Source organism: Pleurodeles waltl, chromosome 3_1 (genome assembly GCF_031143425.1).
Source record: "Pleurodeles waltl isolate 20211129_DDA chromosome 3_1, aPleWal1.hap1.20221129, whole genome shotgun sequence".
NCBI classification, from domain to species: domain Eukaryota; kingdom Metazoa; phylum Chordata; class Amphibia; order Caudata; family Salamandridae; genus Pleurodeles; species Pleurodeles waltl.
Genome location: NC_090440.1, coordinates 611,037,801 through 611,061,798, shown reverse-complemented (window position 1 = coordinate 611,061,798; position 23,998 = coordinate 611,037,801). Strand labels below are relative to the sequence as shown.

The 23,998-nt window shown below is 45.7% G+C and overlaps 1 protein-coding gene across 4 annotated transcripts in view; it reads right to left on the bottom strand.

Annotated features, from left to right (window-relative positions):
• Positions 1 to 23,998, bottom strand: part of RASSF7 (Ras association domain family member 7) — a 215,913-nt gene that overhangs the window by 137,154 nt on the left and 54,761 nt on the right. Inside the window, exon 1 of one of the 4 annotated variants that reach the window (XM_069223070.1) lies at positions 6,032 to 6,216. The exons of 2 other annotated variants lie outside the window; for them this stretch is intronic. The gene's annotated coding sequence lies outside the window, so the exon portion shown is untranslated. Of the gene's footprint in view, positions 1 to 1,658; positions 1,751 to 6,031; positions 6,217 to 23,998 lie in introns of those variants that run through there. One more of the 4 variants, XM_069223073.1, reaches the window with a different exon arrangement.

Here is a 23,998-nt window from a genome sequence, read left to right as displayed (position 1 = left end):
GCAATCCTACATGCCGCTTTGGAGGAGGCTCACACAATACTATTTGTTTTACCATGTTTTTCTGAGTGGGTAGCCTCTTATTTTAGGTCCAACTCGCTACATTGCATGTGTCTGTGCCCTGCCATCCCTCCCGGCAGGTCTGGACTGTGAGAGCTATATTCAGCCTACTCCCCTTTGTCAGCCCCTTTACACCCTGCTGTAAGGCATCCCCAGGTGAGTGGCCTTTTCCTTGGCACACAACCTTACTAGGTGTGCTTACCTTAAAAATTAGTAAAAACGTCTTTAATATTGCATGCTGTTGTCGTATTGTCTGTTGGAGGGGACAGCATGCTTTATAAAACCTCTACACGTTGTCCCCCTACTTGCGAGGGTGTCCCACAACTCCTCACTGGGTTTTTAAAAAAAATTGCCCTCATTGGCCCCTGGTATACGCCTCACCACCCTGGTGCGTTTCACCACCTGTGGGCCAGCCCCCAGGGGGCATCTTCCGATGGGGCCACAAGCCGGCCCCCAAACCGGTTAAATCAGTCCTTTTGGGTCCAAGGCAGCTGTTATGGCGCTGGCCCTCTATGCCCCCTTTGGGGGTGCCTATGCGAGTCCTGCCTGGGTACACAGACCACGCCCTACCATCCAGTGGCAGGAGGAGATTTCAGACTGCGCCTAGAACCCTCGTGGTTGATGTTATTCATGAGACTTAAACACAAATAAACAAAGAAATGCAAGTTCCTGTCCAAACTACTTATAACAGTATGGCCTATAGGGAGACAGGGGGAGGGAGAAAATCAGGCTAATAGTGGGGGGAAAACAAAGAAACAGTCAACAAACGCCAACCTAGTGCTTCCCCAACAACCATGCCACAGAATGGCTAGGGGTCACTTGTGTTAATAAGCAGGTCATTATGCACAATAGGGCTGCAGTAAAAGATTTCACCGCACGCCCAGGGTGTGTTGAGAGGCGCAGAGCCAGAATGCATACAGGACCAAATAAAGTGCAGCAAAAGTATCAAACCCTCGAAGGTGTAATCTAAATCACAAAATAACAAATAAAGAAAATAGAATTGCCTGTAAAAGAAAAGCACACGTTTTAAACTAAACTGAGCTGACATGCCAGTCTGACTGTAATTACACGTAGAGCCGGTGGGGGTGGGGTGCAGAGAGAGAGATGCTGCGAGAGCGTGGGGGCTCGAAGACTTCGCCGAGCTCGCTGAACTAGGATTTCTGAGTCATCAACAAGCGGGAAAGAAACAGAAGTTTGCGCCAAGCCCCCTCGTGCTGTGGATTATCAGCGGCTGCTCTGACGTGAATGAGGTCAGAGTGGAGAGTGGGGGGGGGGCAGCGCGTCTGCAGCAGGTGCTGACGGCGGCGAGACTCCAGGTATGTCGCGCGGTACAAGTCCACCTTATCGGCTTCACGCAGAAACAAACACCGGTCCAGGCCGCGTGACTGCAATAAATTTACCACCTCAGAACTACAAGTTTAGCCGGAGATAATCGTTGGAGATCGCTCTATACTACGAGCTTCCTGAGCCCTGCCGTTAACTAATTTTTGTATCTTAAACCAGGATTTATGTCTGCCCTAATCACAGTTCTGGGAGTACCTCTTGTTCTGGACAATTATAGGCGAAAACCAAGCGAGTGGTTAAGTAAAGTTCTAACTTGCCTGAGAAGGGCAAGATAGCCCTTGGAGTGTGTCACGGAAACCAGTCACAGCACTGCAAACACAGCAACGTACCCGGGAAAATGTTGAATACGAGCCCCCTGTGACTGGGTAAACAAAGGAGAAGCTGAAGACCACTTGAAATTTGAGAAGACTGAGCAGATATGAAATGGCCAACAGCCCAGCAATCAGAAACATGCCTGGTCTGGTAGGCACACAACACTACAACCCAAAGCATTGAGTGGCGTCTGTGTGACTTCCAGACAATTCTAACCAGGTATAACTTGGTGCAACCATATCCACACAAAGTGTTTAAGTACCCTTCCTTGTCTACCATTCACCCATAACCGGAATAATTCTACCACAAAACAATACTGAATCATCACCAAATACTGCCCAATGAAAGTAGAGATCATCAAACCTGCCACCACAGTGGCAAAACAACTGACACAATGAGTTTTCAGGATAAATCTGGAAATGTGGAATTTCTATAACAAGTTATGAAGGTCACTGAGTAGTGAAAATATGTTGTTTATGGAAATTACAGCTGTATAGTTTCCCCAAACTGCCTTGGTCAGCCATAACATCATAAATTGAAATGTATGTATGGGGTCTGCTGTCAATAACCATTTGTATACTTTCCTCCTGAAAGTCTAAGACTATAGGTTAAAGGACCCTACAGGCTGCGAATGTTATTGTCTTTGTGCATTACTCGTTTGCCTTGTAGAACAAGAGAGAGAGAGGACAATCACAGTGTTGTTGATATTTTGCCCTGCTACCCATCTATTTAGAAGCCATAAGTTGCCAAGTTTTTCTAGCTATGTTGGAGATTCCCACAAGGCATAACTTCTGAAAGAATAAAGTTCGAGAATGCAGGACTAGATTTTCGTCTCAATTACTGATGGCCTTCCCACTTCAGAATTTCATCAAACCTTTGAAAACAGATGGGGACTTGGCGCAGTTCTTTTGTACAGCAATCGTATGCACTCAGCGATTCCTTCTATCTCAGGCTGGGGCTGCTTTGTTTTCACGCCATTGTTTCCTCAAAAAGCTGCAGTCTGTGAGTTCACTAATCCCGTTTTATGCTAGGATGCACTGTGCACCAACATGCGGCCAGGCCTGGAAAGAATGCCTCTGCCTTAGGGGCCAGAAAGCCAAGCTACATTGGCATTCCTCCACAACTGCTCACTGCCCTCTCAGCTTGTTTTATGACCTCGGGACCTGCACTGCCAACACAAAAATGGCCTTGGGGTCACAGCAATTTTAGTGGATTCTCTACTACAATCAGTGGGTGGCAGTGGCATTGCCCCAGAACAGCTCATCCTCTTTCCCATAGCTCAATTCACGTCCTGCACTTGTTGCGCTAAAAGGCCCTTGTTCAGAACTCACAGTGTGACTCTGCAGTATGTGCTGGAGTGCAAAGGTAGGGCCACTAGTGTTCGTTACAGAAATAAGAACCCATCCAAGGATGGATATTGGTCCTACTAAGAACGTTCAATCTGAAATAAATTGAGCTGGCAACTACTCTACATGTGCATTAGCTGTTTCTGAGATCAAAAACTCTAGTTAAACTAAACACTATAAAAACACATCCGTGAGCATGTGCAAACTGTGAATTCCATATTTTGTGCCAAACCCTCATTTTCATATTAAATCAGTTTCAAGGTACAAGTTAGCTAATCTTTGTACAGCCACCGACTCACTGTGTTAAGAAAACACGTTGAACCTGTTAAAGAAAGCATGTTGAACACACAAACTCCACACACCCTGCCCCGAGATCAGTGGGCAGCAGCCAGCAAGTACAGATAAGGAATTCCTTTGCATAACTGTTTTGTGAATGTTCACAAATGTCTCATCCAGAGCCTGCAGAAGTGATCCTTTCTGTTATAAGAGTCTGCAGATAAATGATGTTGGGAGCACAATGAGGTTAAGGACTAGTTGCTTTCTTTGGATGACTTTGGAAGAATGTTTATATTATGCTTACCTAACAGGACACACAGTCTGAGCAATAACTATACAGACATCATTTTTATAAATAATCTAAATTTCAAACAGCCATGCCACTGAGATACCATATATACTGCCTTGCTACACACCAGGCGGACAGCATCTACGTTTTTGAGACCAAGCCCTATAAAATCCCTTTGAACCTTAGGTATGTTGTAGATGGGAGACTAATGGGTAATATATGGAGTGGACACCTCATGGAACATGTACCTACACGGGAGTCTGAACATCATTACTGCAGTTTAATATTGTAAAATGAACCTCTCACCCTTTGCGTAATATAGCCGGGGATGAATTATTCACCTCTCCTCTCCAGGAGCACAGAAGATGTAGTGTTTCTTGTTGAGATTCACTAACAATTGGTAAGAGGCACAGACGTCACACGTGAACCGTACGAAGGTAACAACATCTTCCATGTGAGCCTAACGATGCATTTACTTCCACGGGTCCCCAACTTTTAAAGCTACTTAAAACCACTTGCGCTTACGTTTTTTTACTGCACTAATCGAGCACATCTGATTTAGCTATTTCAGTGGACTGGAGGGATGGTTGGGTTGTGGCAAGGAGTTAAATGTTTTCATAGATGGACTACATTTGGTCAGTGAGATCGGATTGTTTTGACAAGCTTGCCATGCAGAGGGCAGTGCTGGGGTCAGGAAAGGACTGGCACTGCCCGGAGTGTCAGGCACCGGCTGTGTGTGTAAACATGCTGCTTCAGAGTGTGGCGTTTCACAACACTCACAGCTGACATCTGCCCTGTCCCGAAGTGAAAAAACAGCTCACTGAAGCAAAGGCAGGGCCAGGTCTCATGCACTCAGAGCAGGCCATACGTAGGAAAGTTAAACTTGATTCCAAAGACTGCTCTAAAGCAAATTACGGCTACATACATGCTGCCCACTTCCCCCACTGCACCTGGCGGGTACAGATGCAGAACCCGATCTAGAAATATTTTGCTGCTAATACGTCCAGGAATAAACTGGAGCCTGCAAACACAGCAAGACCTTTATAAATCGGGACCACTGTCCCGAGCTTTGGCGACTAAGTTGTTTGTTGGCCGGTTTTAAATATGGCTTATTGTGAAAGAAGCAGTAGTCTTCCCATCAGAAATGCTGTGCAGGAATTTAGAGAGCATGGTCATGTGTCCCAGACTTTTTTTTTTTTTTAACCCATTCACTGTTTTGTCTGTGGCAGTTTGGAGGAGGGCTGCCTCTTTCCAAGAAACAATATTTGATGTCACTCCTGATCCGCCCGCCCGACCTCTAGTCTTGGAGTCGCCTCCTTCTCAGACATGAAGCTACTTGTGTTGGGACTACGCTGTCATTTTACACCGCAGCTACAGACTAGACGAGGTGGGGGAGGAGGGTTGCACTTGCAGAAACCCTTCACACACCTGTAGTACTACAGAGGCACGTTTAATGTTATTTTAGTTCATTTGGTGTGTTTTTTAAAGTGCTGATGCAGCGAGAAAGTTGATTCACAGAGGTCAGGGCGAGGGTAGGGGAAAGGGAACAGAGGAGGAGAGAAAGCCAATGGGGAGATAAGCGGACTCCAAAGCTTAAACCTGGCGAAGAGGATCATCTTCAAGCGCGTGCGGGTTTTGGTGTAGGCTCTTGCCAGGGGAAGGGCAAGCAGCTCTACTGCGCCTTGGGAGACCAGCGACCTCCGCAAAATAAAAAGAGGGCACCACTTTCTCTCGCCCATGTTTTCTCTTGACAGAATACCAAGAGTTGCAAGGCACCTCACCCCAGGCGTACTTTTTCGCAGTCTGAAGCAGCATAACTGGGATGGAATGCATACAACATGCCACGACAGACACGACCCGAGTGCGAGACTACCTACATGGCACATAACACGCCTTAGCCCGGATCGTGCCCTTTTAGGCCTTGCAACAGACGGGTAAGGCTTACAGAGACTTTACGTTTTCGAACCCATGAAGTCACTAGTTCACGAGCCTTTCATTCTGCAGCTTCAGACGCACAGTTAAAAGAGAGCTAAGGTAAACTCTTGTAACTAAAATACTTTACCATAAAACCTCTTGAAAATAAAAGACTTTACAACAAATGGAGGTCGTGCAGGTCCCGGACAGAAAAAGTCCCCGGGGAGGTGGAGTACAGCGCATGAGGCGTTGTACAAGCCGAGTGGCACAAAGCCTGGCAGAAGGACCTGGGCACGGGGTCTGCGTGGCGAGAGTCTAGGTGGGGATGATGCAGAGCAAGTGCGGGGCGCAGGTTTAAACTACACTGAAAACCCTCAACATAAAGAAAAGGAAACGTCAAGTTGCCGGCCGGGTGCCTTTGGACTGTACACACCATGAATCTGGCGCCCGGGGGTTTCCGCAAGTTACAGGGAGGGGTGTCAGCTGGTCCTACCTGCTGCGCAAGGACTCCCCTCTTCCGTGCAGGTGCTGCTGGCCCGGCTGCTGCGCTCTCAGCTGAGCTCCCCGTGCGCGCGCCAGCCGCTTGAAAGAATGCGAGGAGCGCGCTCCCGCGCCACCTGTGGCTGCCTCGCGCGCGCCTCCCCCGCGCGCCTCCATTGGTCCTTTCTTGCAGCGCGTTCCCCTCTGCCGTCGTTGCGCTCCAGTTTCTCCCCGCTTGGCAGGTGTGGGCGCGGCTTCCGCGCCCCTCCTTTGCATCGGCACAACCCACAAGCTCCTTCCGTCTGTGCAAACCTCCTCCTGTCCTAGCGCCGTCGGCTGTACAGTGCTTCTGCACCTGGCAGAGCCATGTATGCCTGGGAACCGTGACTGCTCGGTGCTTTGCGTTGCATACTCTTCCTATAAACATAGCTTGCAGGGTTTATTACAGGTATAAGTTAATTGTGTTGTATTGCAATATTTATATAGCGCCTACTACCTATACCTAGGATGCTGAGGTGCTTGCTGCACGTATAGCTGCCAAGATTCCCAAGTCTGTGTGTAACTACATTGGCCCGTCTCGTATTTTCCTTAGAATTCTGAGACTAGTAGTCTTGTTTAGCTCAGTATGAAACCAGGACTCCAAGTCCCAGAATTCCAAGAAAAAAGACAAGAGTGGGCTAACTAACTAGTCATGCATGCACCTTGGAAACTCAGCAGCTGTACTTATTAACATGGCTTGCATAATGCTGCATCGCGTAGTGTATGGTTGGAAGAATGTTGTCTTCGTGTAGATCCTACGTAGAAAGTGTTTCTATGACGTGCGTGATGGCCACTGAGATGCAGTTATTGTGTTTTGTGAAGCAGCACTTTGCAGTGTGATGGTTAAAGAAATGTGAGGGAGAGTGGAGCACTATTAGGATTTCCAGTGAACTGTCAACTTTGAATAGCTCTGCAGGTCCTATCATGGTATTTCTTATGATCATAGCCCACTTATTTGGCTACTTCACTGGCATGTCTAGTATGAGATATTTTGTTTTGAAGTGTATGGTCCTGCTCAAGCATTGGTTGGAGGAAGGCACAGTTGAGAGAACTGCTGAGATGTACTTTGCTAATAATATCCCATATTCCAGTGCTTCCCAAACGTTTTGGAACAACTACCCACTTTATAGCAGGACAACCTTTCATGACCCATTTAGCTTTAATGGACATGAGGTGGGTGAGTTTTTAAAGTAATTAAAACATCCTGTAGTAGTGCACTCCCATTTACAACAGCACTTTTTTTCTCCATTTAATCAGGCATTATATTTGCACACATATACAGTTTTAATGATACAACTATCTTGCACACAAATGATAATCAGTGGCATAACGAAACTTGAGGGAGTTCCCCTGCAAAGTACTTTGAGGCCCCCCCCCCACTGCCCTGGACTCAGTCAGGGGCCTGCTGCCCAGGCACAGCGTACTGTGCTGAAGTGCCCCCCAACTCCGCAGGGATTTCGGGGGCCTTTGTTACCCCACTGATGACAATGTGCGAAAATCTGGTTTCAGTGAATATTTAGCATTTGCGCATCACCAAGTAAAAATTTCGATTTGTTTTGATCCTATTAAAATCTTTGTTTACATCACACTTTAGAATTACAAAAAAATGTGCTATATTTTTGTTTTCAAAACTACTGACTGTGTACAGTTCATCTACAGGTATTTATATTCTATTCTGTGTTACAAAAATTGCATCCTTCAGCTTTTACTTTCACACTATCTGTACCCAGCAAGATTGGCACATAATTCACTTTACTTTTCCTTCCTTGACTGCAAAGTGAGAGGAGCTTGTAAACACCAATCCTCATGTTAAACAATAATCAGCAATTTGTCAGAAGACATAGCCTGACATTTGACCTCTGTCCCAGAAGCAAGGCAAGTGTGACAAGATAAATACAAAATTTAAAGACATCTTTATTTATTGTGTGGACTTTCAAGACCTTCCGAAAATCAACTTGCGACCTACAGTTTAGGAAACACTGTCATATTTGACTGGCAATGTGAGATGGCAAAAAGCAGTCATAGTATGTGGCTTGTTGAGACCTGCATTGGTGCACTAAATTAAAGTCCTTCATTGGCCAGCAGGATGTGGAAGGTCTCTTCAGTTATACATGCCTGTTCAGTTTAATGCCAAAATGTCTTAAAAATGCACAGGAGTACTGTGTGCTTCAGCTGGACACTGCAGGTGTGGGTAAACACTGCTTTAGATGTGTAAATCCTTCTAAAAACCAGCAGGAAACTCTAGCCACAGGAAAAAAACAAGTGTTTTTTGCCAGACCTAAGAGAATTAAAGAAAGAATGTAAACGATGTGAAAGGAAGTCGAGGGTTAACTACGATGATACATGTAAACTGTCCTATAAAAAAGCCCTGAAAAAAATAGCAACATGCCATCCATAGGTCTCGGATGGGCAATCTTGCAGATAGGATTAGTCAGTCAAGAAAGTCCCCCAAGGAAATGTAAACTATTGTTAACTCCTTCTTAAAACCCGACACCTCAGAAGTGGGCCCTCCTACCTCTGAAGCGCTCAGTGAGCTACTCTCTAATCACTTTCTTTGGAAAGTCGGGATCATCTACGACGCTCGGTCAGGACTACCAGATCAATAGGACCAACGCAAAGACCATAGCCAACAAAACCAAGGTCCAGCTCTTTACTTTCCCTCAATTGGGTAAAAATTAAACTCTATCCAAGGCAAGCATAGTGAAATCAGGTTTTTCACTTGGCCCTGCTCCCTTGGACATCATCCTGAAAGTGTGGATGATGTCATTTTCTCAGTCCTTACAGACATATAAATCACATCCCTGGACAGTTGTAGCATACCAGATGTGTGGAAACATGTCATTATATCTAATTTATTTAAGAAATAGTCACTGGACCCTGAGTTGATCAAAAATTATAAAACTATCTCTCTACTTCCAAGTGTCAGCAAAATCAGCAAAATCCCCCAAAAAGGCAATAAATAGCCATCTTTCTGAGTTCTTGGAATCTAACAACATACTACACCCCATCCAAATGGGTTTCCCCCATCCTGAGAGAGCAAAGAAGGGGGAAGGGGCAGGTGATCCCACAAGCGTTGCCTGCAGTTAATAATACAGAAGCTGAAGGCACACCATAACCATTTCGGGGGAATGCAGCAACCAGAGGCACCAGCAATGTTCAAAGTGGGAAAAACTGTGTGGCGCTGGGCAGGGGGGCGGCTAGTATCCCTGGTCACAACTTACTTAGTGTCCCGGTTCCCAGCGCTGGGGAGGGGCAGGCATCTGCTTCATCAACCTGACCTGGTGGCCTGTCCTGCTAGCATGCTGTCCTGGCTTTCCAAAATAGGTGGGCTCTCCAATGCGTTGCTAACGGGGGCTGCAGCAGTGGTCTCAGATGGGTACAACTTAGAAAGGGCAAGAGGGCTGGTAGCCCAGTTCGTAGCGGGAGCTTAAAGGCAACAACAGCTTTCTCAACAGCCTAGACAGTTAGGGGTTGCTGCATCTCCACGGGCACCGCTGGGAGGGAGTCCTGCGGGTGACAGGGGCCAAGGGCCAGCAGCAGAGGCCACACAGCTGTCACAGGTAATGTTACACAGTTTCTGCCACACCTAGTACAGGTCTGGGTTTGGTGAGATCAGAGCGTGATCAGATGGGGGGGGTCATCTCTCAACAGAGGTGAAGGAAAAGATATGGAATGGTGCATTCATAGTAAAATTTGATCTGACTGATAACCCAGCAAGGGAGGCTGCTAAACATTGTAAAGAATGTTCACATTCCAGAGATTGCCCTCGTGCCCCGTGACTGTGGAGGAAACATTGTTGAATTAGTGAAAGGCTTCACTATTTTTCATTCAGTCATGGTGGAGTAGTTCTGAGTTAGGGCCCCAGCTGTCTTGTTACCAAAACAATATTGAGTATGCTCACAATGAGTTTGGGGGCACCTCATGGAAGGATTATGACAGGGCTTTTAGAAGGAAGAAGGTAACCAGCAAAACATTGTTTTGGGATCAGGCTGATGCCAATTCTTGGTTGTGCCATATGATGGTTAGGAAGCTGGAGTCCAGTGGGCATCACCCCTTTCAGTTGGGGGCTGGCCAGTGTTGGGATGGTAAGTTTTCTACATGTCTCTGGACAGCGTGCTTCCCCTGCCTTATTGTGATCTACAGGCAAGTCACTTAAAAGTTAGTGTATGGTTTCTGGATCCCTACCTTAGTGAACATGACAAACATGTATGTCCATTGAGGATCTCCGTGTTTACATGGACTGAGGCCCTAGAGCTTAGCTCTGAGGTCGATGGGGGCATGCACAGTGCACCCCTATTTCACAGAGTGGCTACTGCTCTCTCTACCAAGATGGTGGTAGATTGACAGTGGTGGCAGCAATAAATCTATAGTCAGGGATGCCTGTATCCTTGTACTCTTGGAGATTGAGGGGAGGGGTACTAGGCACCCTCCTGATCAAGTCTGTGCAGTCTTCTTTGCCTGTGGTCTTGTTTCATTTGTCTACCTTGGATGTGTGTCTGAGAGCCAGTCGGTCCCCTAGGGGAGAATGTTGAGGTGAGCCATGTGCTTAATGTGAGCTGAGCTGTTCTGCTTGGCATTCCAGCTCCCCGTGCCCCTCCCTATTCCTTGGAGAAGCCTGTTGGGCTGGGGTAGACATGGGCTCTTATCTTTGTTTAGCTACAGTAACCGTAGGAGGGCCCTTCCCCCCTTTTCTGTTCGATGATGGTCAGTGCCGCCTGGTCTGGAGTTAATTCAAATTCCTCTCTGGGGAATAGCCCGGGCTGATACCAAGAGCCTGTCCTGAAGCACAGTAACTCATCCTGTACATGCCGTCTACACTCACTGAGCATGAAATATATAGGCCTCATGATTGGAGGGGCACCCAGTTTTCAAAAGTAGCAGACCCTCTGAGTGTGTCAGCCTATCAATCAGAGGTGATAAAAGTCTGGCCTGAGTGGTCAGTGGTTGTTCTACCAAAGCGAGCTGTGGACCTGCGGTGTAAAGGCAAGGAAGCTTGTTCACCACGTCTGAACTTGTGAGTTTTCTCTGTGTTGAATGGATTCTGTTGTGAATGAACTTGCCAGCTGTGAAAGAGCAAAAGGATCAGTCAGTAGCCTGAATGCAGATGCAGAGGAACAGCTGTTTGTGGAGCTTGTCGAGCATCGGCTTGGAAGACAAGGGAATTGCAAACAGCTGCTCAAGATAAGGAAGCTTGCAGTACAGAGACAGAGGGAGATGGGGAAGCTTGATTCCACCAGTCCTTTGGAGGTGAGATCACTCTGCCCAGACCCCTCCTTTGTGCTGTTGGAGCCTGTGATACATAGAGTTACAATCTGTAGCTGGGGATGAGAGTCTTGTGGTACAGGCCCCCTACCTTTCTCTTTGTGATACATGGGGGTACCAGGGTGTACTGGCACTCTGGCCAGCCAATACCCTCCTACAGCTAGCCAGTGGCTACTGGTCTAGTGGGACTCCAGTAAATTGTGTCAAGACATCAGGCACCTGTGATCAGATCCCTGATACCACCAGAGCGGTGTCCCTGTTAAGAACGGTAGGGCACTTCTGTTCTTTGGGTGGTGAGTTCTGGGGCTGATCTGGAACATTTGACTCCACATCATATGCTGAAACGACACCATTGTAATACAAGGATTGCTATCTTGGCTATAGCGAATGAGAGCAACCCTGTGCAACATGGTCTGTAATATGCAATGCTAATTGTGTGTCTACATGCTAACTGTGTTAGTGAAATGCTTAGCTTTTAGGCGCTATAATACTGTTTGGGGTCAGAACTCTGGCCCAGAGGGTTGTAGAGATGTCTGGTTTTCACTGTTTATCCTATTTTTATGTGTACTATATTTCTCTTATGTGTATTAAAGTACTGTTCTTTTTAAAAAGTAAAACATTGTTTTGGGATCAGACCGATGTCAATTCTTGGTTGTGCCATATGATAGCTAGGAAGCTGGAGTCCAGTGGACATCACCCGTTTCAGTTGGGGGCTGGCCAGTGTTGGGATGGTAAGTCTTCTGCATGTGTTTGGAGAGCGTGATTCCTCTGCCTTATGGTGTCTACAGGCAAGTCACTTAAAAGTTACTGTATGGTTTCTGGATCCCTACCTAAGTGAACATGACAAACATGTATGTCCATTGAGGATCTCCCTGTTTACATGGACGGAGACCCTAGAACTTAGCTCTGAGGGTGAGGGGGGCATGGACAGTGCACCCCTATTTCACAGAGAGTGGCTACTGCCTCTCTACTAAGGTGGTGGTAGGCTGACAGTGGTGGCAGCAATAAATGTATAGTCAGGGATACCTGTATCCTTGTACTCTTGGTGGTGGGGGGGGGGGCTGCTAGCCACCCTCCTGATCACGTCTGTGCAGTCTTCTTTGCCTCTGGTCTTGTTGCCTTTGTCTACCTGAAATGTGTGTCTGAGAGCCAGTAGGTTCCCTAGGGGAGAATAGTGAGGTGAGCCACGTGCTTTATGTGAGCTGTGCTGTTCACCTTGACAATCCAGCTCCCCGTGCCCCTCCCTATTCCTTGGAGAAGCCTCTTGGGCAAGGGTAGACACTGGCTCTTATCTGTGTTTAGCTGCAGTAACTGGTAGGAGGGACCCTCCCCCCTTTTCTGTTCGATGATGGTCAGTGCCTACTGGTCTGGAGTTCATTCAAATTCCTCTCTGGGGAAAAGCCCGGGCTGATTCCAAGAGCCTGTCCTGAAGCACAGTAACTCATCCTGTACATGCTGAGTACATGCACCGAGCATGACACAGATAAGCCTCATGATTGGAGGGGCACCCAGTATTTAAAAGTAGCAGACCCTCTGATTGGATCAGCCTATCAATCGAAAGTGATAAAAGTCTGGCCTGAGTGGACAGTGGTTATTCAAGAATGGTCTCTGGTTATATTGCATCTGGGACACAATGATTTAGCGCTGTTGGGGAGTAGAGACTTGTTTGATGCCATTGTTGTGGAAGTTATGTGGCATGCCAAGCATTTTTCAGATGCTGTCATCTCGTGGTCTCACATTGTTTCCAGGCAGTCCTGGCATACAAGGCATTCTGTGCAGGTGCTGAATGAGTCTGCCAAGCACCTGTACAGATGGCTTTCTAAGTTGCTGAGATCACCCAGGTTGGATTGTATCCCACACAACTGAATCAGAGGAGAGAGGTTTTTTATGCCAGATGGGGTATATCTGCCTCCTGAGGGCAATACCATGTTTAGTAACATGTTTGCTGTTTCCTGTCAGTTTCTCTCTAGAGGAGGGTGGGGGTCCAGATGGCTAGTGAACCAGGCTTGCCTGTGGCGGGTTGAGTTCATGGTTGGCAGAAATGTTCAGGTCACCCTTGAAAGTCCCTATGTAATGCATTCATGACACCTTTGTCTGTGGGACCTCAAAGGGGTGTGCTTGCAGCATTCGCTAGAGAACCTGCTAGTAGAGGAGTTGGGATGGTCACTTCCCCGCCACAGTCTAGCTCAGCACAAGCGCAATAGTGCTTTTTGTACACTGGCCCTTTGGGGTTGGAGGGTGCAATCCATGCTAGGGGACCAAGGCATGGCCAGGATACACGGGCTGCCTCTATGAAGAGATACTTAGGTGAGTTATACATAACAATCAGGTCTTGGAACGGGCAGGGATGACCCGGGACAAGTCAACCATGAGTTCACTTACAGCTAATTCCTGGGGTGGTAGACGTGTTAGGTGACCTGATTTCTAGCTAACTCTATTAAATACTGGACTGAATGTAAATTCATGTAAAATGTTTGAGAAATTTGCCGTTTTCTTTTTTACTGTTTGCTGAATCTTTTGTTCATACTTTATGAATGAAATACGGCCTGAGATGTTAAGAATCTCTAACCAAAAATGATGTGAGGACTCAGGCTGGATAATTAGTATTTGGGGGGGACCCTGGGTGAAGTGTAGGGCAATGCTCTTGTGCTCATCCATCATGGTGGGAGGGACTTGACATGCTCACTCACATGTGGCTGAAGGCGGGCCTCGAATGGGGCAAGCTGTGCATTATGTGGGGCACAGCGGAAGCAGACAGCATTTCCGGTGCGGCGGGTCAAAGTGTACTCTGGGTTGGTGGGTGTGGCCCACCACGCTGAGATATCGCAAGAGCCAGGGTTATTGCGGGTCTCGCAGTGCAGTGCGGCATGTAGTCTCGGCCCCGGACCACTTTAAAGGTGGGAGAGACCGGGTCTCGGCCTATATGGCCTTCAGCTCTCTCTCACCATTGGCCAACGCTGTACCGCAGGGGGAGACCCACAATTGTCGTTTCTGCTTTTCTCCCACCCACCCTACCCTTAGTTTTATGTGGTTAGTTGGGTTTGTCTATGCTCTGCTAACCTTGTCTTCTGCTTTTCAGGTTTGTTCAAGTTTGAAATTGCCTTGTGTTGTATTGGGGTGGGGTGAGTTCATGGTTGGCAGGAATTTTCACGTCACCCTTGCAAGTCACTAGGTAATACATTCATGACAACTTTGTTTGTGGGACCTCAAAAGAGTGTGTATTTGCTACAGAAGCTGCCAGTAAAGGAGTTGGGATGGTTGCTTCTGTGTCCCCAGGCTAACTCAACACATAAGTGGTGGCACTTTTTGTACACTGGCCTTTTCAGGGTTGGAGGGTGCAGTCCATTCCAGGGGCCCAAGGCAAGGCAAGGCAAGGCAAGGTCTGGTTGTACTTGCTGGCTCTATGATGGGTGCCTGAGGCATTGAGCAATCTGGGACAAGGTTCCTTCCGCATGTGGCATTAGGATCACCTAGTTAGGTTACAGGAAGAGACTCTCAGGTCAGTTACACATAACGACTAGGTCTTGGAAAGGGCAGGGGTGACCCAGGGACGAGTCAACCATGAGCTCACTGAAAACTAATTGCTGGGGTGGTAGAGAGATTATTAGTATTTGGGGTGATGCATCACTATGGCAGGAGGGACTCGACCAGCCCCCGGCACACCGAACAGCAGGCACATTGAGAAGTCCGATACTGTGTTGAAAAGCACCCAAGTCCCACTGAGTAGAATGGCAGAAAGCAATTACTCCATCTGAGGCTAATGGCTGGAATCAACTCTGTCCCTAAGACATTGAGCAAAAACCCAGATATCCATTCAGAATTGCGCATTAGCAAATGCTCGCCCAAAGTTCAGACCAAAAATCTCCTTTTACCACGTAGCCGAGCTTTAAGAGGCAGGAAATAAAAGGCGCTGGCTCCAATCTTGGGAGCCAAAGTCCGCTTTGAAGAAAGCAATACAGCTACAAAGGAGTATAGAAGAAGATTAGGATTCTCACACCACACAATCTAGCCAATTTCATTGATATCTTATCAGAAATATATTTGTCAATAGAACAATATGCCTGGCGATGCACTAGCCTAATAACAGCTCTAAAGGCATCTTTAAACTAAAGAGACTCAACAAAAATAGAAAGACGATGTTACCAGTATGTTATCTCTCTAGTTTATTTACCACATTCTCATTTTGAGGAAGGAACAGGTCGACTGTATGATGGTTTGTGGCAACACTTTAACAGACTATATAAAAAATAATTGTGGTGCATGTTTCTAGAGAGTTGTTTCCCCTTGTTTATCTGTACTTTGATAATTAAAAGCAATTACGCCTTATAATTTAAAATGCATTGTACTGTGTTCAGTAGTGTAATTTGAAAAGGCTGCTTTTTTACATGCAATTTTGTATTTATATATGTATAATCCTGATTTCTTAAGCATAAACTTTAATATACCGAAAAATATATGTTTATTTATTGTGTGTATAATAAATGCCCGTAATTCAATGCTCTGGAACCCCAATAGTTATGAGGGTACATGATTTAGATGTAGAGGCTATCCGCTTAAAAACCAAATACTTAAATGGTGGGAGCACCATATAACTAATTGTCATAAGGACCCCTTTATTTCCCTCCTGGGATTTTAGAGACTACTTAATGCACTCTGGGAGCCCTGCCTTAGGTTCACTTCAATTGGAACACATTGCCAGATTACAAAGGATTGGAAAGAAAAGCCAACAACTAGAAAATGTGTTTCATTTTGTAATCTAAAGTCATCTTCTGCTAAAATAATCCCATCCATATCGAAGGGAAGATGCTAAGATGCTGTAAACCAGAAGTAGGCAGAGTGACCCACAAAGGACTCCCAAGCAGCAGCCTCTGGACGTGGCTGAAATGTGGTCCACATAGTCACGGCTGTCACTACCAGGATCAAATGACTGCATCAGAATTAGTGATCTCGTGAACGAGGAGTAAAACAACTATTGGATTATAAAACTGTCCTGGCTTTCCCACTCCAGTAAGTCTATTGTTCCTGAAATGCAATCAGAATAACCTTCCAATAACCTGCACACTGACTAACTCGTGAATTATTATTACTTGTACTATGCATGCAAGTATAACCCTTGCACAATTGCTCATTTAACCACTTGCATGTCCACAGGCCTGATTGGCTGCATAGCTGCACGCATTACCACCGCACAACTGCATGCATATCCTCCTGTATTACCGACTGTATGACCAACTGCATAACCACCTCAGGGTGTACCGTAGGTCGGATTGCAGAATAGATGACAGTTTGTGACAACATTATGTAGCTGATTTCACGACGAATTGTACAGCAGATCACTTGACAACTGGGTGATAAACAAAATGATAAAACGGAAGTCCATCTGCATGACGAAGTCTCTACGTTTGAGAGCATCCTGCAGAGTTGCATAGTCTACAGATCGCTTCTGGCAGAAAGTTATGTATATATGCAGTATAATATTGTTATCCTCTTAAATGTATGTTTCAGGTGAACACCGATGGATACCTGGGTCATGCTGATCTAAAAAAACAGTGGCGGAGTGCTCGTACAATCACTTCTGTTGTAGAGATTTTAAGTCCCAGATTGCACTGATTTAAGTAGCAAGGTTATTGTCCAAAATTCAAGAAACAAAAGGAAGGGGCTTCTAAACGGGAGATTTTATGAAAGTGATAGTCCTGTGCATAACACTCCTATATAATACATAGACAAAAGGATGCACAGTTCCAAACCGAATGAGACAATATAGATCTAACCCTAATACAGGAGAGATCAAGAAAGAAAGGTCCCTGTGGGTAACCTGATTCAGGAACAAGTGCCCTCACTCATCCATTGGTAACATGCTTAATCATCGGGCTATGCTCCTGGTCAGACTGGTACTAAAATATCTGACAGGCCCCTCGTGGGGGCTCTTTACCGGGGATCTTTTGAAGAAAATTGCCATTGGTGAATGCAATAATGTGGGACTGGTGAGTGAAACTGTTAAAATTGACTAGTAGAACCCTCATTTGTCAAATAAATGGTAGCCATAAGAAAATATCCTGGGTAAATATTAAAAATATGTCTGTATATGTAAATCAATAATGTCCAAGAAATCGTCTGATAAGCCCTCACTTAAAAGATAAGTGACAGCTCCCACCAAAGTATACTCTCACTACATGTAACATCCCTATTGGATAGAGAACTTCTGTTATTGTTTTTTTTAACTAATGTCGTAAGTGACAGCTCCCGCCAAGAGGGCAGTATATCATGAGTATGTGAAATATCAAAGCGCCTAATCAACCGGATCAAGAATCTCAGATCCTTTTGTCTATGTATTGTCCAAAATTCCCTGTGGACTACAGTACAACATGAACATCCCCACTCTCTACCCATTATATTTCCATTTTACAATCTATATTAAAAAAATCTGAAACCGGGGGCTAACAAAATCCTTTGCCACCAGCTCAAAAACAAACATTTTACAGACATCGCTTGTCTCACTCACTGTCAGGGTGCAAGTTTCGCATCCCAAATCGCAGTACTAGTTCATGAGTCTGCAGAGTCCTTCTTAGTTGAATGAATCTCTGAACCTGCAAATCCTACTTTTGAGTGTAAATATTAGTGCTTCACCAAAAACTTTAAAATCTCTCTCCTCTCGGGTACCAGATCGCAAAATCGTTTTAGTCATAACCCGCTGAAGAGGCTTTCTGTATTACTACTCAGTTCCAAAGGTGCCACTTGCCATGTTTTTGTTACTTGGGTTTTAAGAATGATTGCCATTCATTAATTGACAGCTTTTGTGACTCACATGGCCTTTGCTTTTTATATTAACGTGTTATTTTTTGTCTATAGATTTGTTCCCTCTGTTGTAGAATGGCACTCTATGCATTTTACATATTAGTCAAAGCTGGGATGGAACCTTCTGACCACGCTGGAGGAGGGCACCTTTGTTCAGTTGTTTGCCATGACTTCATTTCGGGATCTGAACTAGGAGATTCTGTAACCAGGGCATGAGAGGGCATGCCTAAGCCAACCTCAGGTCATGCCAACACTTTCCCTTTCTCCACTGACGAGGGAGTTCCCCTGCTGAGTCAGTAAGTGCTGCAGTGACTCTAAAGGTGCTGGTGGTGAGAATAGTTAGATCCAGGAGCTAATCTAGGGGTCCACAGGGAAAAAATAGCCAGAAATATGATTATGTGTGTACTTGTGTAGCATCTACTGCCAAGCACATCATAGGGCTTAGAACAGTGGTTCTCAACCTTTTGACTTCTGTGGACCCCCACTATATCAATACTGGAACTCGGAGACTCCAATTGAATCATTCTTGTAATGGGTGAGCCCTCACGGAATCATTCCTAAAAGCTGGGGACCTAATCTATTAAAATTATTTGATTTTCTAAGCAGACGCGGACCCCCTGAGGAGGCTTCGCAGACCACCAGGGGTCCCCGAATCACAGGTTGGGAACCACTGGCTTAGAGCACGTCAGAGGCCTTAAAGAGACTAACTCAGAAATGAGTTAGGTGTCAGTGCATCAATAGGCGCAGGTCCCGTGTGCACCCACATCAGTGTAAGGGTTACATGAAAGCTACCCTCGCTAGGATTAGTCTAGCCTCGCCTATCAATGCACTATACGTCCCAAAACGTTAATTAGCAGGAATTCTGACTGACAGCTCCATGAATTATTAGCAGTGCTACTGCAATTATGCGACTATGACCCTGGAGTTTCCACATAAATATATGCTTGCCACGTAATCCACAATCTGCTGCAAAATTGCAGATTTCAATAAAACAGGTTTAGTTTCTAGCTCAACTGTATCAACACTTACTAAAAAGATTAACTAGTCACCTTCCTGTTGCTGATTGCTATATCCAGGTGTTAAACTGGTACTAACCAGGTGAAACTTAGCGAGGGTTAAAATGACGATGTCGCTAAAATGAAACTGGCACAGAATGTGCCGTATTGAGCCACAAAAATGCATTTTCTTGCCAGATAATTTGGTCACCGTTGCTGCATAATCTAGTCCTCGTTTGCTCTATAATTCCAGTGGACTTGGTTAAACTCAGTGCACTCGAATGTTAAGCTATCTCAATTGTCTTTATTATTTCTAAGACACTTCCCACCACAAATTCAGGGACGCACCCTAAATCCTTAAGGAGGCTCACTTACCCCGCTCATCGCTGTTGTAACCGAGGGTTAAGCTACTGATGGACAAGGTCTACCACTGAGGATGCAGTGCTGATTTGTAGGGTCGGTAGGGAAAGCTGCCTTCCTATGGCAACCCACTCCGAACCCACCTGTTCACCCAACAGCCTTCAGACTTACTGCCTCTGATATCAGGCAGTGCATGGATGGGCCTTTTAGGGTCTGAGTTCTCCACGTGCCTTTCAGAGGAGCCCAGCATTGGCAGCAACTAAAACAAGCATTGATAAAGCCAATAGGTCTCGGCTACACGAGAGCTATTGGCTTTGTCAATTACTTTTTGCCATGTTGGACAGCAGCGTTACTGTGCAGCATGGCTAACATTAAAGTTATCAAAAGCGCTGTGATGCGGGCAGAGCTGGTGCTACATCATATCGCTTTTTATTTTCGGGTGGAAGAGCGGGGCGGGCAAACAAGGACGGGTGGGGGGAGAGGTGGGAGTATGGCCAAGCAAGAATAGAGCGGTGTGTGCAAAGGGGAGAGCAACACACAGAAGGGATGGGAGGGAAGGGAAAGCAGTGACAAGGAAAAAGTAGCACTTCAATCAAGGTGCTATCAGCGAAGGGACACCAATTAAATGTAATCAATCTGTGCTTGGCCAGAGAAAGGAACGGAAGTGACGAGTGGCCTCTGCTAGCCATTTAGGATGCAGCAAAGTAGAGTTTTACAGTCTCTAACAAATGGTAAGCAGTGGGCGGGTTGCAAGTCCTATATTGTATCCGCTAGAGTCTCTCTAGCGAGAGCGCATTTTCATGGGCTGTTGCAGGCCCGACCCTACACAGACATTAAAAGGGGTTCCTTCTAAACCCTACATTTATATCATCAGCACTGCAAGTAAAAACAGTGATCTCTTTATAATCAGTCATGCAGTCCCTATTACATTTAACGGCGTACTTCCTGTTGCCTGGTGAATGTGTTCTTATTTCCAAGAAGTATTTCAATTTTCCAAGTGTTTCTGTAGTTTGTTTTTCATGGAACAGGTGAGCTTGCAATGGAGTGCACAGAAAACACAGTTGCATCCACTATGTAACAAAAGTATTCAAACTATATGCTCACCCACTCTTTGGCTTTTGGGAGGAGGAGGAAAGGAGGGAGAGGAAGAGAGAGACAGAGAGAGAGAGAGAGAGAACGAACACCCCCCCTCAAACCTCCACCCGTGTGAATAAGCAGTAGTGAGAGGGCATGGAGAAGTGGGGGAGATTAAAGGAATGCACATGCAGAAGACAAAAGTGAAACAGCATCGATGGAGAGGAAGGATGTGAAGTGTGTGAGTTGCAGTTGAGGGACTCAGTATGAGAGACGTGTGACAAAAAGGGCATAACTGACTAACAGAGAGAGATTGTAGAGGAAAGTAATGTGAAAGGAAGAATGGGAGTGATTACTGATTTGATGCTGAATATAAATTAGTGCTAGCAAAGATTGGTAAAGCCAATAGGTGTGGCTTATTTCTTACGTATGCGTTTGGTGTTGTATGGCGTATTTGAATGCATTAAACAGATGGAGGCACCTGAACAATGGCCACATGGCACGCAATTTCAAGCACAGGCCTTAGCAAGCAAAAATATTTGTTTGGTTACTGGATATTGATGCATAGTACAGCCAATAGCGGCTCCTTCGCTATGGCGAAGGAGAGTCGCCTCAGTGGCTGAGCCAGAAGCAGAAAAATAAAATGACATTTTTCTGCTGCTGGCTCAGCCAGCAGGGAGGCGCAGGGCTGGGCCACAGGAGGTGGGAGAGGGGAGGGGAAGTGGAATGCACCTAAGTACGCATGTGTGTTTGGCCAGCTGTCTCAGGATGGCCAAATACACATGCGCACTTAGGTTTCTCCAGCCTGGCTGTGCTACAAAGCCAGGCTGGGGAAACTGCACAGACCCCAGGGTTGTGCCTGAGTGGCAGTCGAGCCACTCAGAGCAATCCTGGCACTGATTTCATACTAGCTTTAGCATGAAAGCATCACAAGAGGAGCGACGAACGAGGTGGCAGGGACAGAGGCAAGGTAAGTATGTTTAAAAAAAAAAAATCACATTGTCTTTGCCGTCTTCCCTTGCCATGAGTTATGGGGTGGCCGCCGGTGAGTACAGCAGTGATGATTACATTAACAGCTGGGTGGAGTCATAGAAAATCGAACACAAGAGACATCGGTGATGGAAGATGAAGCACGAAGGTCACACTATGTATTTAACAAGCAGTGGCATAACCAATAGGTATCGCTTATGGGACGTTGTAAGTATTTAGCCATGCAGCACATTAAACCTTTATCAGAAATAAACTGTTTGTGCATTCCTTCATACACTCAGTATTAGAGTGTAATGGTCAGAACATCCCCTAAAGTGCACCACAATAAAAATTGCATTTGGAAGAAACATGGTCATGTAAGCATATAGTCAGCCCCTAGAAGGCATAACCTGTCCATGTCCATGGGATCGTGCCAGGACGTCGATGGTGTGGAGGCAGGGCAGATGGAGAGCATTTTATTTTACAAACATCTTGTCCAGTGACAATTCATAATCAAGCTAATACCCTGAGAGGCTGCGGAGAACTCCAGATAATGGCCCAATTTGCCAGGGCAATCAGCGCCTGGATCCACCTGATTAGCTGCTGTATTGATTGAGTGGAAAGATCCTCAAAACCCAGGCATACCTCGTCAGCGGGACTGAAAGGGGACCACAATGGACATCAGCGCACTCCGGTTTAACCCCTTCCCTCCCACACCTCGGTAATCAGCAGCTGGCTTTACTGGTTAAAGTATGTACAGGGCAAGCTCATAGATCGCTTTGTAAATGCAAAAAAAACACTTGTCCAAGGAAACCACAGCGTTCCTAGGAGGCTTCTGGTCCTCTAAAAACAGAGCCAAAACCTCAAAATGGGGAGAAAGAAGGCAAAACGTGAGGTGATGGTGACTCTGCCTGAAATATAAGAACACACCAAATCCCTAATTCCGAGAGACCTCTTCCACAACAGACATCTGGTAACAGTGGCTTCAACACAAGAACAGTTCTTTTAACCGGTATTTCATGTTAACAATACCTCGGTATAGGAATAAATCTACAGACTGGTCATTCTTTGACTTATACTACTTCCAATAAAGAATAAACCAACCAACCCTTGACTTTTTCTTATCAATACTACCTTCAGCACAATCAAAAGACATCATCATGGTAACCTACTCCATTACTGACAGATGATAACACCATCTGGGACTCCAGGTCAATTATGAGCTGATGCTAACACCATCTCATTCGGAAAACCGTGCACACTACGAGATGAGGGAGACGTGGTCCACCACCAACAGAAAACCAACCCTCCAACAAAAGAGCAAGTCCCTTAACCAGACTCTTCTTTCTTGGACAACACTGCTTTCAGTACGAGAACAAACCCACCAACCTTGTGACCTCCTCCAGCCCAAACAGAATACACCACCACTAGCAGCGCAAGATCAAATACAACATGTTAGGAACCTTCTTTAAAACAAGGACAGGTGGTACACGTCTGAGTAAATAAAAGGACAGAGTGGGGCACATAAGAACAGAAGGTGCTTCCAAGGGGGTTAATAGTTGGTGCCCACAATATCCAAAACTCCAGTGTTCATGGAACGAAAGAAAGGACCACGTCTTATCCTCAGTAAGTGAGGTGGTGAGAGACCCTCTCCTGTGTTATTTTAGGTGGAGGACGGTGCCATGAAGCACAATACAAAGGGGGAGGCACCAGCCTACTCCTAGGGGAGTATTAAGGAAGTTATTGGAAGCCCAAAGTAAGGGTGGTCTGAAGAGGGAGAAAGAGCCTGCTACAGATACATAATTTGTTTTATTTAAATCTTGATGGAATGGAATGTAAGTAAATTGACTTGTATTGGACTGAACCATTGCTTTCCTATCAGTCAGAAAGATGGTTAGCAGTTCCGTCAGTCCCATTTTGTTGTTCACCATTTTATCCACCTCCGCCAGCAGACCATCACTTAGGTCATGCCTAGAACTGCCTCTCACCAATGCAGTTTGCTCCCCGAGGGCAGTGGCCCTTCTAACCTTGCCATGCCAGCTGGTAGCACATCTACACCTGCGGCAGGCCTAACAGTGTGCCACATCGGTATGTAACTCCACATCCATCCACAGTTCTTCACATTCCATCCCCTGGGCCCTAAGTAACCCATTGTACACCAGACAATACCCTTGAACATAGCACCAGTTGACACTAAGAGTGAACACCGGGTTGCAACGGGGACATTTTATAGTTTTATTATTGTAAAGCTCTCTTTATATTGCCTGACCTCCACTGGATCCATATATAATGTCATTATACTTCACTCCTGTTTCTTTCCCAGGCAAGCCTAGGAGTAAATACATTTTTTTTTTTTTAATGTTTTTCTGACATCTTTATCTATACATACATATATATATACATATATACATATATATATATATACATATATATAGGTCATTTTTTTTTTTACATATTTTTATTGAGTTTTCAAGAGAGCCATACAT